Genomic DNA, 17,958 nt, shown 5'->3' with positions numbered 1-17,958 from the left:
GACCGATTGTAAGCCCTTGTTTGATTGAATGAAGTGATTTTGTGTGCATTTGCTCATGTGCATTGGGGTAGTGTTTTCCCTTTAGACCTCACTCTATTCTTAATTCTCGTCTTTTCTAAACCCTCAGATGCCTCCGAGACGTGACAATGGATTCCCACCGGAACTCACTCAGTTGATCCAGCAGCAGAATCAATTGATGCAGATGTTAGTCCAGAACCAACAGAACAACAACAACAACCCACCACCACCACCACCACCTGTTGACCACTTAGCCCGTTTCCTTAGGCTGAATCCGCCGGTGTTTTCCAGTAGCACCGAGCCGATAGTAGCAGACGATTGGCTCCGCAAGATAGGAAGGGAGTTGACCACTGCAGGATGCACGGATGGTGAGAAAGTGAAGTTTGCCGCTCACTAGCTTGACGGACCCACGGCAGCATGGTGGGAGAATTTCACAGCCACTTACCCAGTTGACACTGTCACATGGGATCAGTTTCAGCAAGCTTTCCGCACTGCCCATGTTTCAGCAGGAGCAATGGCCATGAAGAAGCGTGAGTTTCGTAACTTGCGCCAAGGAGGACAGACAGTTGGCCGGTATGTGGAGGAGTTTAGTAAGCTAGCACGTTATGCCCCAAATGACGTTGCCACGGATGCAGCTAAGCAGGAGAAATTCCTGGAAGGATTGAATGATGAGTTGAGTATGCAGTTGATGGTAGCCACCTTCAACAACTACCAGGAGTTGGTAGATCGTGCCATCATGATTGAAGGAAAGCAACAGCAGATTGGAAACCGTAAGAGGAAGTATGGACAGGGGAAGTATAACTCTGGAGCCCAGCAGAAGCCCCGTTTTGCCCCTAAACCGGGATTTCAGTTTCAGCATACCCATGGAGGAGGTAGCTCGCACAACCATAATGGCCACAAGAATGGTAATGGGAATGGAGGAAGCAACGGCCAGAACCGTACCATCCCATCGACCCCAACCAAGAGAGACCTGAGTCAAGTCACTTGTTTCAAGTGTTCCAAGACCGGACATTATGCCAATGAATGTCCCGAAGGTCAGAATGGAAATGGCAATGGAAGCTCTGGGAAGAAGCCGAACCCTTTCAATAGGGGACAGGTGAACCACATTAATGTGGAGGAGGTTGAAGATCAGCCTGATGCAGTAATCGGTAAGTTTCTGGTTAAGTCATTTACCGCACTCGTTCTTTTTGATACTGGTGCATCGCATTCATACATATCAAGGGGATTTGTGGATAAATATAACCTGCCAACCCAAGCCCTTAGGACACCCATGTTAGTAAGCTCACCAGGAGCGGAGTTTATGGCTAGACGATGGTGTGATCGGTTACCATTAAGGATTGGTAACTATGTGTTTCCCTCAGACCTAATAGTATTGGAATCTCAAGGATTGGATGTGATATTAGGCATGGATTGGTTGTCGATGTATGGAGGAAACATTGATTGCGCCAGTAAGACAATTTTGCTTACCACACCAGAAGGAAGAAGGATCAAGTATGTATCCCGGCATGTGCCAAACAGGACACAAGTAAACTGCCTAACAGGAGTTGTGCAAGAGGAAGTACCAGTGGTGAAGGGTTTTCCTGATGTATTTCCTGAGGAATTGCCAAGCATGCCACCGGATAGAGACATTGAGTTTTTGATTGAGTTATTGCCAGGTACAGGCCCAATATCGAAGCGACCGTACCGGATGCCAGTAAAGGATTTGGTGGAAATTAAGAATCAGATTAAGGAGTTATTAGATAAAGGTTACATTCGCCCAAGTTCTTCGCCTTGGGGATCACCCGTACTTCTAGTGGAAAAGAAGGATGGATCGTTAAGGATGGTTGTTGACTATCTAGGATTGAATGAAGTAACAATCAAAAATAAGTACCCATTGCCAATGATCAACGATCTGTTTGATCGATTGCAAGGAGCTAAAGTGTTTTCCAAGATCGATTTGCGATCAGGGTACCATCAATTAAAGATTTGAGAGCAGGACATACCTAAGACAATGTTCACCACCAGATATGGACTTTATGAGTATACCATTATGTCATTTGGATTGACTAACGCACCTGCCTATTTTATGAACCCGATGAACAAAGTGTTTATGGAGTTTTTGGATAAGTTCGTCGTAGTGTTCATTGATGACATCCTGGTTTATTCAAAGAATTAAGAGGAGCATAAGGAACATTTGCATTTGGTTTTGGAGAAACTAAGGGAACATCAGTTATATGCCAAATTCAGCAAATGTGAGTTTTGGTTGAAGGAAGTTGGATTCCTCGGACACGTTATATCTGGAGAAGGTATAGCAGTTGACCCCACTAAGGTTGAGACCGTAACCGAATTGGAATCGCCAACGACAGTTGGAGAGATCCGGAGTTTTCTTGGACTCGCAGGATACTACCGGAGGTTCATTGAGAACTTTTCAAAGATTGCAAAGCCTATGACTGAATTGTTGAAGAAGGATACTAAGTTCAATTGGACTGAGGAATGTGAGGCTAGTTTCCAGGAATTGAAGAAACGCTTGGTTACCTTACCAGTATTTATTTTGCCAGATCAGACCAAGGATTATGAGGTGTATTGCGACGCTTCACGTCGAGGACTTGGAGCAGTGCTTATGCAGGAAGGGAGAGTTGTTTCGTATGCTTCACGACAACTGAAGCCTCATGAGTTGAATTATGCCACGCATGATTTGGAGTTAGCAGCCGTAGTGCATGCATTGAAAACATGGAGACATTTCCTCATTGGAAATCATTGTGAGGTGTACACGGATCACAAGAGTTTGAAGTACATTTTCACTCAGAAGGAGTTGAACCTCCGACAAAGGAGATGGTTGGAGCTCATCAAGGATTATGACATGAGATTGCATTACCACCCCGGAAAAGCTAATGTAGTAGCTGACGCATTGAGCCGTAAGAGCCATGTCAACACCCTAGTGACGGGAGAAGTACCAAAGGAGTTAGCAGAAAACCTTCGTGAGCTATGTTTGGAAATAGTTCCGAGAGGCTATGTAGTAGCATTGGAAATTCAGTCTACTTTGATGGATAGAATCAGAGAAGCTTAGAAAGCTGACAAAGTGATTGCCGCTATAAAGGAGAAATTGAGCGAAGGAAAAGCAAAGGGATTTCATGAGGATGAGCATGATACCCTATCGTTTGAGGACCGTGTTTATGTGCCAAATGACCCGGAGATCAGGAAGTTGATTTTGCAAGAGGCACATGATTCACCGTATTCGATTCACCCAGGGAATACCAAGATGTATTTGGATTTGAAGGAAACATTCTAGTGGACCGGAATGAAGAAGGATATTGCAGCATATGTAGCAGTTTGTGACGTATGTCAGAGAGTAAAGGCAGAGCATCAGAAGCCAGCAGGATTGTTACAACCATTGCCGATACCCGAATGGAAGTGGGATAAGATAGGCATGGATTTTATCACAGGACTACCCAGGACGAAAGCAGGCTATGACTCGATATGGGTAGTAGTTGATCGTTTGACAAAGGTAGCACATTTTATTCCAGTTAAGACCACTTACACCAGTGCTAAGTTGGCAAAGATATACATGACTAGGATCATTTGTTTGCATGGAGTTCTGAGGAGTATCGTATCAGATAGAGGAACCCAATTTACTTCAAAGTTTTGGAATCAGTTGCATGAAACTTTAGGAACCAGACTAGAGTTCAGCACAACTTTTCATCCGTAGACGGATGGACAGACCGAGAGAGTCAATCAGATTTTGGAGGATATGCTGAGAGCTTGTGCACTAGATTATGGATCTAGTTGGGACGATAACTTGCCGTATGCGGAGTTTTCTTATAACAACAGTTACCAAACCAGTTTGAAGATGGCACCTTTCGAAGCTTTATACAGAAGGAGGTGCAGGACACCATTGTCATGGGACGAAGTTGGAGACCGTCAATTCTTTGGACCAGATTTGATTAAGGAGTCTGAACGGAAAGTAGAGTTGATTCGCGAGAGGCTCAAGGTAGCCCAGTCCAGGCAGAAGAGCTACGCAGATTCTAAATGCAAGGAGACAGTCTATGAAACCGGAGACAAAGTTTATCTCCGAGTATCCCCATTTCGAGGAGTTAAGCGCTTTGGAGTTAAGGGAAAGTTAGCACCGCGTTTTGTTGGACCGTATAAGATCTTGCAACGTATGGGAGAAGTCGCTTATAAGTTGGAATTACCAGAGGGACTGTCAGGAGTTCATGATGTATTCCATGATTCTCAGCTGAAGAAATGTCACGCCGAGATGGCGGAGGTACCGCTAAGAGATACCGTGCCACTCGAAGCGATTCAGTTGAAGGACGACTTAACGTATGAGGAGAAGCCAGTCAAGATTCTCGATTATGCCAGCAGAGTTACCCGCAGCAAGGTTATCAAGTTTTGCAAAGTTCAGTGGAACCACCACTCAGAGGATGAAGCCACCTGGGAAAGAGAAGAAGATTTGCTCAAGGACCACCCTCACCTATTTTCTAGCCAACCCGAATCTCGAGGGCGAGATTCATCTTAAGGGGGGTAGGTTTGTAACATCCCAAATTTTCAATTTGGAATGTTATACAATAGGTCATCATGCATATGATATTTTATTTTGCTTTTGGTTTTAATCCTAGAAAATCCTAAGCAACTCAAGGACCCACGGAGAGAGTTGGGGATTTCGTTATTTACATATTTGAGTTTTCTCAAATTATGTAAACAGGATCATTTGATTTTATTTATTTTATCATCAATTATTTCTATTACAAAAATATGAGAGAGGGAATAAAATGACTTTCCCAAAATATAGAAATATTGAGGATTTAATAAAAAATCAAATAAGTTTTATTTCAGAGTTTTTCGGTATTTTTTATTTGAATTTAGGAAAAATGCGCGTTTTTCAAAGTTGTAGTTTGGGCCCAGATAAATGTTCACTTTATCAGGCTTGATTTTAGGAACCCGGCAAAATTTATTTCGTGATTTTTGGAGTCCGTTTAGTATTTCTTTTTATTTTTCTTCCAAGCGGATTTATTTAAAAAAAACGGAAACCGACTACGGGCCGTACCAGGCCTGGACTCCGCCGGCTAAGGCTATAAAAGCCGCCGCCCCGGGGCCCGAAAGCCCAGCCGCCGCCGCCTGACCTAACCGTAACCCTAATCCGCCGCCGCCGCAGCCGCCACCGCCCGCCGGAGTTGCGCGCCTTTCGAGGTTCGCCACCGCCCGTTTTTCCGTGCAGTTTTTTTTTTAAAAAATTGTTCATCGTTTGTCTTTTTCGTCGGATTTTCCGCGGTTATTTTCTGATCGCGATTTCTGATCCGATTTTCGCTTTAGTATAACTTTTCGCTCGTTTATCGGAATCAGGCGATTCAAGCGCCTGGAGTTTCGTCTCGAAACCCTCTTTCCGAATAATCAACTTAAACAAGTTTTTGCTACTGTAAAATTTGCCCTAGATCCAGATTACTAGAACGAAGTTGTTTTCTCGCCGTTTGATTTCTTTTGCTTCGTTCGATTTGATTCTTTTTGCCAACCGGAGTTCTTAAGTTGAACCTTCTGGTTAGATCTTCTATTTGAGTTTTACCTGTGCATTAGATGAGTACTTGTTGTATGCTTGTTGTTTGTCTGCGATAGAATACCCGGACTGCGCCGCTTGTTACTTCGAAACCCTAGGTCTCGCGGATCATCAGCAAGGCAAGTAACACTTTGATCATACCTTTTCTACAACCCATGTTTTATTGCATTAGATCAATCCTCTCACATTGCATGATTAGGATCTAATTAAACTGTGGGATGGGAAGTAGATGAGGTAGTACCTATCACGTGTATTATTATGAAACCTTTGGGAGTTACTTCTACGTTTGCTTATTATGCCATGCTATGCTAGTAGACGTGGATTGGGTGAGTGAAATCCATGACAGATGTGAGTTGATAATTTTAATGGTTTATCTAAGGTGGCAACTTAAACACACATCTGGGTGGATTGAGGCACCTGATGTCTATCAGGACTTGCCTGTTTTTTTTGGACCGCCACCCAGGCTCAAAGGGATCATAAGATCATTCATGCTAGTAACTTCCGTGTGCAGCCACAAGCCATTATGGGCTCTGGCATAGTTGACTAAGTCGTGCGAACTCTTACGGGTAAACTAGCAGATGTAGGGGAAAGTAGGTGTACCGGTCTACCCACACGTAAGGTGCTAGCGCTTCTGAAAGACTGTGTCTCAGTCATCCGTCTTCTCAAACACCATGTAGTGCGAGAAACCAAACGGAGGCGATCGAGTCTTGTGGGGAAAAGTGCGCAAATCTCTGCAGAGTGTACAAACTAATCATGATTAGCCGTGTCCCCGGTTACGGACAACTTGAGTATCTAGTACTTGAATATCATGTGAATCTCAACATGTTACTTCTAATTAATGTTGTTGGGTTTTAATTGTTCACTTAATTGGGATCGGAATGCTGTCAACCATTCTCGATGTTTAACAACTACCATGATAGTTAAATAAATTTATTCCTTTGCAGTAGGGAAAAACTGGCTTTACGCAAAACTGTAACCATAGAGCTTTCCACCAGCCATATATGCATATAGTATAGCTGTTTCATTCCATTACTCTCTATGTGTTACATTGCCAGCATATTCCATGTGCTGACCCGTTTTCGGGCTGCAACTTCTCATGTTGTAGACTTTTCAGACAACGAGTAAGGTGCTTTTAGGTCGTGGCCCTATACTCAGTGATGCCGTTGGAGTTGATGGACCCATTTATCTTCCGAGTCTTCCGCTGTTATCGTTATTAGATGGCCTTAAGCCATATTTATTGTAATAAGTTCTCTTTGAGACAACGATGTAATAAGTATGTGATTGCCACTCTGCTATAAATCCTTCGATGTACTGTGTGGTGTCAGCATTACTGATCCAGGGATGACACCTGAGCACATGGCACTTGATCCATTCGGGTCGGGTCGCCACATCAAGTCTCGGAATTTGAATTCGTTTTCACCGTTGGGTTTCTCGCGACGAGTTCTTCAAAACTAGATCCTCTGTGGATATGTTTCGACAAACTTTCTGTTTTGAGCAACTTTGAATGCTAAATAGGCAACTTTAATGTTATAGGAAAGCAACTTCTTCTTAGTTTGCCTACTATGATTGCCTATCAACGGGAAGTCATTATAAGCTGCCTCCCATGACTATCTTGTTCACTAAATTCACATATAAGTTGTCCCCAAATGCTTATTAGTGCAGCTGCACTATTTGGAGATGTCTAGCGCACTCTCCCGAGCCATTCGATTTGGCACGAATCACGCGTAGGTGCTTTCCTGTCTGGTGTGGCGACCGAAGGTACGGTGAGGCCCATTCCAAAAAAAATAAAAAAGAGATGACCACTACAGTTCGTGGAAGCGTCGCACCCACTCCCACACCCACCCATTTTTGTTTCGGTTACCGTCGAAGAGATGGAGGGAGAAAGGGGAGGGGATTCACTCATGCCACATCGTGATTTGCCATCGGAGGGAGGCAGCAAGCGACCTCGGCGACCACACAGATCATGACTCGATTTTGAAAAAACTACCACACAACAAAAGCAACAAAAACACACAGAAAAATATACTTGGAGCCCTTTTCTTATGCACAATACATGAAAGATAAGATAGTTGCCCACAATTAACCATACAGTTGCATAAAACCATGTATCACATTGCCCAATCCTCATGAGCAGAAATATTACCAAGACCATGATTTGGCCAATATCTAAAGGTTTTAGATACCTTTCAATTAAGTCTATTTCAAAGTGGTGTATCAAGAATTTCTTCTCTTCGAGTAGGATCCAGTGATATGATTGTAAACACTTGGTGAATGGTCCTAGAGGGTGGTGGGGTGGAGCTGGTCATGGGGACATAACTAAAAGCATGAAGTTTTTTCTATGGTATTAAGTTTATCTATGAACCCCTAAAAACGAACATGTGTATATTCGTTATCCCTTTTTCAGGGGTTATAGTTGCCCACAATCAATTATACAGTTGCCTAGAACCATGTATCTAGTTGCCCAGTCCTCGTGAACAGAAACATTACCAAGTCCATAATTTGGCTAATATGTAAAGGTTTTAGATACCTTTCAATTAAGATTGTGCCATAGAGATGCATCAAGAATTTCATCTCCTTGGGGTGGGATCCCTTGGTATGATAGTAAATACTTGGCGAATAATTATAGAGGGGGAGCGGTGTGAGATGGTCATGGAGACACAACTAAAATCACGAAGTACTTTTAGGGGATTAAGTTTATGTGTGACCCCCTACAAAAATGAACATGTGTATGTTCTTTACCCCCTTTTTCAGGTCTCATAGTTGCCTACAATCAACGATACTGTTGTCTAAAACTATGTATCCAGTTGCCCGCAATCAACCATACAGTTGTCTAAAATCATGTATCCAGTTGCCCACAATCAATCATACAACTGTCTAAAATCATGTATCCCATTGCCCACAAAAACCATACAGTTGTCTAAAACCATGTATTCAGTTTCCCAATCCTCATGAGCAGAAACATTACCAAGACCATAATTTGGCTAAGATGTAAAGGTTTTAGATACCTTTGAAGTTTGTGTCATAGAGATGTGTCAATAATTTATCTCCTCGGGGTGGGATCCCTTGGTACGACCAAAACTACTTGGCAGTCTGAGGAGATGCCATCTGACTTGATGTTGAAGGGAGCAATGGACGCCGAGGGGCCCTGAGAATGCCCCCTCATCATTCGGTTTGGGAGGTTTCAGATGTACGGACTTGTTCAAACAAATTAGGTGACCGTCATTGGATGGTTAAAGGTGTCTAGAGAGGTTGATCACAACATCTGGGGTGATTGTCTGTCCTTATGGTAGGCAACTTAGAGGTGAAGCAATCAATTGGTAGTCATGATAACCAACTTAGAAGTATCGTCCGCTGATAGGTAGTCATACTAGGGGAAAAAGGAGTTGCTTTCCTATAGCACTGAAGTTGCCTATGTAGCACACAAAGTTGCTCAGGAAAAAAGTTTGTTGAAACCTACTCATATGGGATCTAGTTTTGAAGAACTCGTCGCCAGAAACACAATAATGAAAACGGATCTAAATTCCGACATTCAAATCAAACATTATGACTTTTCAATTTTTTTGAAACCCCACATGAATGCACATGGTTTCTCAGCTAAGGTAACCTGAGGATGGGGGACTACGTACTTTCCTTTTTGGTAGGCTAGGATGATACGTCACATCAATTTCCTAATATGGTGGGTGTCCTCGAGCAGTCCATCGAGCGCCCATGTGCTGCCTAGCCATGTCCCACTAAATACGGGTGTCTTTCCACATATTTTTTTACAAGCATCTCCTCATTTATTCAATCGTAAAGGTCGTAGCATCATTTACAACCATATATATCATTGCTTCCGAGTGCAAATCCATGCAGACATTAAAAGAAGAAAATCTTGCTATCCTAACGAGTTCATGAGCTACTTGATTATTCTCTCTATTAAAATGATCATAAATAACATGAGTGAAGTTTCTCTACTCCTATAAAAAATTGAGTTGGTGATGATGGTGTTCCTGCCATTCTTCATCTACACCCGTTCAATTTGCATCAAACGCATCTAAGATGAGCTAAGGTAATTTTGCGAAAAGACCATCGCACACTAAACTCTTTGTTTGCAGGTGCCCCCCTACCCCTCTTGTTCAGCCCATCTCTCCCCATCCAATCTAGAAATCTCAGGACAAAACGATGCCATGGAACGATCTGGAGAAATCACTGTTGTCGTTGCGCTCCGGCCCCAATGGATCTCATGCCTCACTATCGACCACCACCAGGACCCCCTATGTTGGGAAACGTAGCATGCAATTTCCAAAAAAAATTCCTATGCTCACGCAAGATCTATCTAGGAGATGCATAGCAACGAGAGAGGTAGAATGTGTCCACATACCCTCATAGACCGAAAGCGGAAGCGTTTGACAACGCGGTTGATGTAGTTGAACTTCTTCTCGTTCCGACTGATCAAGCACCGAACTTACGACACCTCCGAGTTCTGCACACGTTCAGCTCAATGACGTCCCTCGAACTCTTGATCCTTCAAAGTGTCGAGGGGGAGTTCCGTCAGCACGACGGCGTGGTGACGGTGATGGTGAAGTGATCCAGGCAGGGCTTTGCCTAAGCACTATGAAGATATGACCGGAGGCATAAACTATGGAGGGGTGTGTTGCACACGGCTAACAATTGTTGGTGTGTGTTCTAGCGGTGCCCCCCACATATATATAGGTTGGAGGGGAGGGGAGGCAGCCAAGGGGGTGCCCCAAGTGTAACGCCCCGAGTCCGATGCGCCAGGTGTCTTCAAGTCATTCACCGTCGTTGCCATGTCATTTGCTTGCGTGTTGCTTCTTTGCCACGTCGTCATGTGCATTTCATCTGCATGCTTTTCAAAACTTGCATCCGTCCGGGTCTCCCAGTTCTCTCCGTTGTCCGTTCCGAGCCCTTTCACTCTCACACGCGCCCGCGACACCTCCGAAATATTATTTTTAGGTGGCCAAAAAATGTTCTCAGAATGGGTTGAAAGTTGGTGTGCGGTCTTATTATGTTGTAGGTAGGCTCCTGCCAAATTTCGTCGCATTCCGAGTCCGTTTGATAGTCTAACCGTCATCTGTAGCGGCACCATTGCAGGTTCATTCGTCGGACATTTTCGGTCTCCGAAAACTGTTGCCGGGCTGCATTTCTCCTCTCTCCTCTGATCCCAACCCCTCTTCACAGCTCACTAATCCATCCCACTAAACCCCCCTATGACTGGAACCGTTTGATTCTGATCGGAGGGTCCGAAACGGCCTCAAACCCACCAACACTAGCCCCTACCCTATTTAAACAGCCCCACATGCCCAATTTGGCATCCCCTACCTCTCCCCCTACCTCCCAGCCACCTCCACTTTGCATTCCATGCCGGCCAACCCCTCCTCACCACTTGGCAAGCCACCAGCGGCCAGCCGCTGCTTCCAACCACTCAGGCGACGCCACCTCGCCCAGCCACGCGCGCCCAGCAAACCCTGGATTGCCACACGTCCTTCCCGCACCTCCCACCTCACGCGGCGCGCCGGGGCCCGGATCTGGCCCGATCTAGGACCGAAGCCCGAACCACGCCGTCCCTGCGCCCCGAGCTCCAGATCGGAAGAGGAGCTCCTGATCCGGAGCCCCGTCACCTGCCTCACGACCCTACTGGCTCAGCCCCGCCGCCGGCAACCGGACCTCCCCGGAGATGAGTGCCGCCCCGCCCTATTCCTCTCCTCCTCCCTCTGGTTCTTCCTCTTCTTCCCCTCTCACGATTCCTCTCTCTCTCTCCCATGGTTCACACGAGCGCCATGTCCGGCTTTGGAGCTCCGCCTGCGCTCGGATCCGCCGCCGGGAATGGGTTCCCCGGGGCCAGATCCGTCCTCTCCGGTCCTCCCTGCCGCCCTAACCTGTTGGAGTCGCCACTGCCCCACCGTTGACTTTGGGCGCCGCCGCCCCTGCCTCCTGCTCGTGCGCCTCAGGCAGGAGGAGAACGACGACCCGCGTCGCCGGCCGCGTGGGCCACCACGCACCCGCATGGGCCTCCCCACACGCGAGGCCCAACCCAACTCTTACCGCCGGCCCGCTACCTCCTCCTCAAACTGGGCTGAGCCCATGGTAAGCTGCCAGTTAAGCCCCACCCATGTGTAAATTAGTTATGCTGCACTCACACTGCTTTGCTAAAACGCCTAAGTCATTTCTGCCATTCATCTCATATTGTAATCTCGTGATGTGTGTAACTTTGTGCATGTTGCTCCAAATTGCGTGTATGATATATCAAAATGTTCATCGCTGAGTGCTCTTCATGTTGGTATAGTTTGCATGCATGTTACTGTTCATATTGATGCCCTAATTATCGTTGCAAGAGTGCTATATGATGTTAACCTATTGAGTTTGTCATAACTTGTTGATTTGTCTTTTTCATTGCATTTTGTGTGTGCATCTTTTGTGCATCATGTCTATATGTTTTAGGAGCATATCCATGCCATCTTTATAGTGGTGCCATCCATGTATTTTTATGTTCCTTGTGGTGACTAGAACAAGCTTGTGAAGTGTGCTACCTAATGTTGCTGATTTCCGGGACTTAGTGATTTTTGCTAAGTCTGTAATTGTTACAATATGTTGCCTTGTTCACTTGAAGGTACCATCTATTCCATGCATAATCTATAGATGCCTAGTTGACATGTTTTCATGTCCATGGTATGCTCTTTCATGCCATGCCTTTTGATGCCTCATATATGTCTTGTAGCGTATGTTTTCATTGCCATGAACATGCCTATATGATGTTCAAGTTTTCTGTTAACTTCATAATGCTATGTTGCGATCTTGTTATTGATTAATCTATGCCTCTTTTGGTGACTGTTACAACATTCAAACTTGTCTTGATGGTTCCCACTATTCCATAAGTCATATGGTTATGATGCCTTGATGTTATTTGCTCCTTGTTATGTTTACTTTGATGCCATTCCCTTGGGTTGTCATATAAGTTGCTGTAGCTTGTCTCTTTCTTGCTCTCAAGTTGCCATCATGCTAAATCTATCATCCTATCAACATCATGTTCCTTTTTGCAAGCATCATAGTAGCTACTCCATGCTTCATATGAACTTGTGCCCTTGGAATAAGTTGAAGTATATCATGTCTACTACATGTCCATGTCTTTTGCATCATTATTAAAGTTGCTATGCTTGATTTTATGTGCCTCTAAAGTCAGCATCATAATGTAATCATTGCATTCTCAGATTTCCTCTAAGTTTGACAATCATCATATATCATGTTGCATCTTGTCTTGTTGATTGCCATTGATCTAGGGATTATATGGAGATGCTTGGTAATCATGTTTTGCCATGTTCAACCTGTACTTTAATGCCATGCTTTTTTTCCATGATCTTGCACTATATCATCTTTGTTTCATGCCTCCAACAGGTTAACATGTTATTCCTGCTCATGCATATGCTCTGTTTTTCACTGTCATAATATGTAGTATTAAGTTGCCTTGTTGCATTGATCATCTTGGATTAATCTTGATGCCTATGAACCTAAATCTTAATGATATTTGAAGCATGTTATCTGTACTTTGAGTGCATATCAAGTTTGTGCTCATATGATTCTTGTAGCATGTTGTTTCCATGATTGCAAAGTGCTTAGTTGCAGTTTTGGGCAGATTGTGTTTGAAACTTGTATGGAGTGTATGTGTTGAACCGTTGCTCCGTTTAGAGCATGCTCTATATGAAACTTGCTTGGTTTTGCATGTAGTCTCATGTTACCTTGTTGCATCCATGTTTTGGAGTGGTTGTGATGTTGTTCGAATGCATTTTGCATCAATGCCATGTTTAACTTGTTTTGCTCATATCTTCTAGGCCGTAGCTCCAAATTAAACAAACTTTATATGTAACTTGACTAGAAAACCGTGTAGATCATCTTGGTGCACTTTAACTTGATGTTTAACAACTCCAACATTGTGTTATAATCAGATCGGGACCAATTTCGAAATTTGCATATGAGGACTTACCGGAATTGTTATATGTTGTTTCCGACCTCATTTAAACTTGTTTTGGCGTGTTGCTCTTGTATGCGTCATCTCCTGCCATGAGTAGCATCATGTAGCCTTGTCATGCATCATACTTGGTTGAGCATCATGTCTTGTTTATGTGTTGTGTGTTTACCATGTTGTTTGCTTCTTTCCGGTTGTGCTCCTTCTCGATAGTTCCTGTTTCGTTGCGATTGTGAGGATTCGTTCGACTACGTGGCTTCATCTTCTTCATGGACTCGTTCTTCTTCCTAGTGGGATTTCAGGCAACATGACCGTCACCTTGGATCTCACTACTATCTTTGCTATGCTAGTTTGTCTCGATGCTATCGTTATGTCGCGCTACCTACCACTTGTTTATCAAGCCTCCCAAATTGCCATGATAGCCTCTAACCTTTTCACCCTTCCTAGCAAACCGTTGTTTGTCTATGTTACTGCTTTGCTTAGCCCCTCCTATAGCGTTGCTAGTTACAGGTGCAGTTGCAGGTTGTTCCATGTTGGGACATGGATATCATGGGATATCACAATATATCTTATTTAACTAATGCATCTATATACTTGGTAAAGGGTGGAAGGCTCGACCTTATGCCTGGTGTTCTGCTACACTCTTGCCTCCCTAGTTTATGACATACTGGTGTTATGTTCCTTGATTTTGCGTCCCTAACACAATGAGGGGTATGGGACCCTCTTGACAATTCGCTTTGAATAAAACTCTTCCAGCAAGGCCCAACATTGGTTTTACCATGTGCCTACCAACAACTGAAACTTGCGTAGGGACTTGCCAGCCCCCGTGGACTTAATTCAACCCCCGGGCCAGTGCTCCACATGAGTGTTGGTCCAAACTTGAGCATCGTGCGGGACCGCCCCTTGGCAACTTGGGGTATTTGGTATATACCTGTACGCTTCGCTCATCCGGTGTACCCTGAGAACGAGACCGCACAACTCCTATCAGGCTAGGTCGGTGCATCGGGAGGTCTTGCTGGACTTGTTTTACCATTGTCGAAATGTCTTGTGCATCGGGATTCCGAGTCTGATCAGAGGGTCCCGCGATGGAGGATTGTCTCCGCGGATCGTGAGCTTGTTATGGGCTAAGTTGGGACACCCCTGCAGGGCTTAAACTTTCGAGAGTCGTGCCCGTGGTTATGTGGCAGATGGGAATTTGTTAATATCCGGTTGTGGAAGACCTGAAGTAAACTCAATTTAAAATACACCAACCGCATTGCGTAACCGTGATTGTCTCTTTTCGAGGAAGTCCAAGAGGAGAACACGGTTGGGTCATGTTTGGACATAAGTAGTTCAGGATCACTTCTTGATCATTTCTAGTCTGCAACCGTTTGCATAGTTTCTCATCTTACTCTTGTACTCGTAAGTTAGCCACCATACATTGCTTAGTCGCTGCTGCAACCTCACCCCTTATCCTTTTTTCCATATCCATTAAGCTTTGCTAGTCTTGATACCCATGGGAATGGGATTGCTGAGTCCTTGTGGCTCACAAATTACTACACCAACAGTTGCAGGTACAGGTAATGCGATGGTCATGATGTGAGAGACATGTTTTGCTTGTCTTGGAGATCTTCTTCTTCGTCGATCTTGGGTTAGGTTCCTGGTCGGCAGCCTGGGCTAGCAGGGTGGATGCCGTTTGAGTTTATATTTGTGTTTCATCCTTAGTCGGATGTTGTTCTATGTATGTTGTATTGATGTATTCTTGCGATATTTGTATGCCTTGTATGTATCCCCATCTTTTATGTAATGGTACGATGTAATGATATCCACCTTGCAAAAGCGTGTCAATATGCGGTTCTATCCTTTGTGGGACCTTCGAGTTCCTTTAGGATAGAGTCACATATTGGGCGTGACACCAACTAGGAGGAATCCTACATGGGCGCCTCCCCAATTCGGCCTAACCCCTTCCATAAGTTCCGGAGGAGGGAGGAAGGAGGAGGGAGAGGTAAGGAAGGGGGAGGCCGAATCCCTCCCCTTCCTTCTCTCTTCCCCTCTTTCCTTCTCCTCTTATTTCGGCCTATATGGGGCGCACGAGCCCCTTAGGGGCTGGTCCGTACCCGGTACCCCTAGAACACTTCCCGTGTCTGAATATCATCGTCCTATATATGAATCTTTACCTCTTGACCATTTCGAGACTCCTCATCATGTTCGTGATCTCCTCCGAGACTCCAAACAACATTTGGTCACCAAATCACATAACTCATATAATACAAAATCATCATTGAACGTTAAGCGTGCGGACCCTACGGGTTCGAGAACTATGTAGACATGACTGAGACACCTCTCTGGTCAATAACCAATAGCGGAACCTGGATGCTCATAATGGTTCCTACATATTCTACGAAGATCTTTATCGGTCGTATCGTAATGACAACATACGTTATTCCCTTTGTCATCGGTATGTTACTTGCCCGAGATTCGATTGTCGATATCTTCATACCTAGTTCAATCTCATTACCGGCAAGTCTCTTTTACTTGTTCTGTAATACATCATCCCGTGACTAACTCATTAGTCACTATGCTTGCAAGGCTTCTTATGATGTGCATTACCGAGAGGGGCCCAGAGATACCTCTCGATACTCGGAGTGACAAATCCTAATCTTGATCTATGCCAACCCAACAAACATCGCCGGAGATACCTGTAGAGCATATTTATAATCACCCAGTTACATTGTGACATTTGATAGGACACAAGGTATTCCTCCGGTATCCGGGAGTTGCGTAATCTCATAGTCAAAGGAATATGTATTTGACATGAAGAAAGCAGTAGCAATAAAACTGAACGATCAATATGCTAAGATAACAGATGGGTCTTGTCCATCACATCTTTCTCCTAATGATGTGATCCCGTTCATCAAATGACAACACATGTCTATGGTTAGGAAACTTAACCATATTTGATTAACGAGCTAGTCTAGTAGAGGCTTACTAGGGACATGGTGTTTTGTCTATGTATCCACACATGTATCAAATTTCCAGTTAATACAGTTCTAGCATGAATAATAAACATTTATCATGATATAAGGAAATATAAAATAAAAACTTTATTATTGCCTCTAGGGCATATTTCCTTCAGTCTCCCACTTGAACTAGAGTCAATAATCTAATTCACATCGCCATGTGATTTTAACACCAATAGTTCACATCTTTATGTGATTAACACCCATAGTTCACATCGCCATGTAACCAACACCCAAAGGGTTTACTAGAGTCAATAATCCATTTCACATTGCTATGTGATTAACACCCAAAGAGTACTAAAGTGTGATCATGTTTTGCTTGTGAGAGAAGTTTAGTCAACGGGTCTGCCACATTCAAATCTGTAAGTATTTTGCAAATTTCTATGTCTACAATGCTCTGCATGGAGCTACTCTAGCTAATTGCTCCCACTTTCAATATGTATCCAGATTGAGACTCAGAGTCATCCGAATCAGTGTCAAAGCTTGCATCGACATAACTCTTTACGGCGAACTCTTTGTCACCTCCATAACCGAGAAACATTTCCGTAGTCCTTTTTAGGTACCTAAGGATAATTTTGACCGTTGTGAAGTGATGTACTCCTAAATCACTATTGTACCCCTTTGCCAAACTCATGGTAAGGTACACAATAGGTCTGGTATACAACATGGCATACTTTATAGAAACTATGGCTGAGGCATAGGGAATGACTTTCATTCTCTTTCTATCTTCTGCCGTGGTCGGGATTTGAGTCTTACTCAACTTCATACCTTACAACTCAGGTAAGAACTCCTTCTTTGACTGATCCATTTTGAACTCCTTCAAAATCTTATCAAGGTATTGATACGTCTCCAACGTATCTATAATTTATGAAGTATTCATGCCAATATATTATCATTCTTGGATGTTTTACAATCATTTTATAGCAACTTTATATCATTTTTTGGGACTAACCTATTGACCCAGTGTGCAGTGCCAGTTGCTGTTTTTTGCTTGTTTTTTACATCACAGAAAATCAATATTAGACAGAGTCCAAACACCACGAAACTTTTTGGAGATTTTTTTGGACCAAAAGGAACCCAATGGGCCCGAGCTGCACCTGGGGGTGCCCCAAGGGGGGCACAACCCACCAGGGCGCGCCAGGCCCCCCTGGCGCGCCTAGGTGGGTTGTGCCCACCTCGGTGGCCTCCCGTACCCCTTCTTTGCACTATAAATTCTCAAATATTCCGAAATCCATCAGGGTTGACCTAGATCAGAAGTTCCGCCGCCGCAGGGCTCCGTAGCCATCGAAAACCAATCGAGACCCGTTCCGGCACCTTGCCGGAGGGGGGAATCATCTCCGGTGGCCATCTTCATCATCCCGGCGGCCACCACGATGAGGAGGGAGTAGTCCACCCTCAGGGCTGAGGGTCTGTACCGGTAGCTATGTGTTTAATCTCTCTCTCTCTCTCTCTCTCTC

This window comes from Triticum dicoccoides, chromosome 6A (genome assembly GCF_002162155.2).
Source record: "Triticum dicoccoides isolate Atlit2015 ecotype Zavitan chromosome 6A, WEW_v2.0, whole genome shotgun sequence".
NCBI lineage: Eukaryota > Viridiplantae > Streptophyta > Magnoliopsida > Poales > Poaceae > Triticum > Triticum dicoccoides.
The sequence above is the reverse complement of the archived record's forward strand: the minus strand, read 5'-3'. Positions refer to the sequence as shown.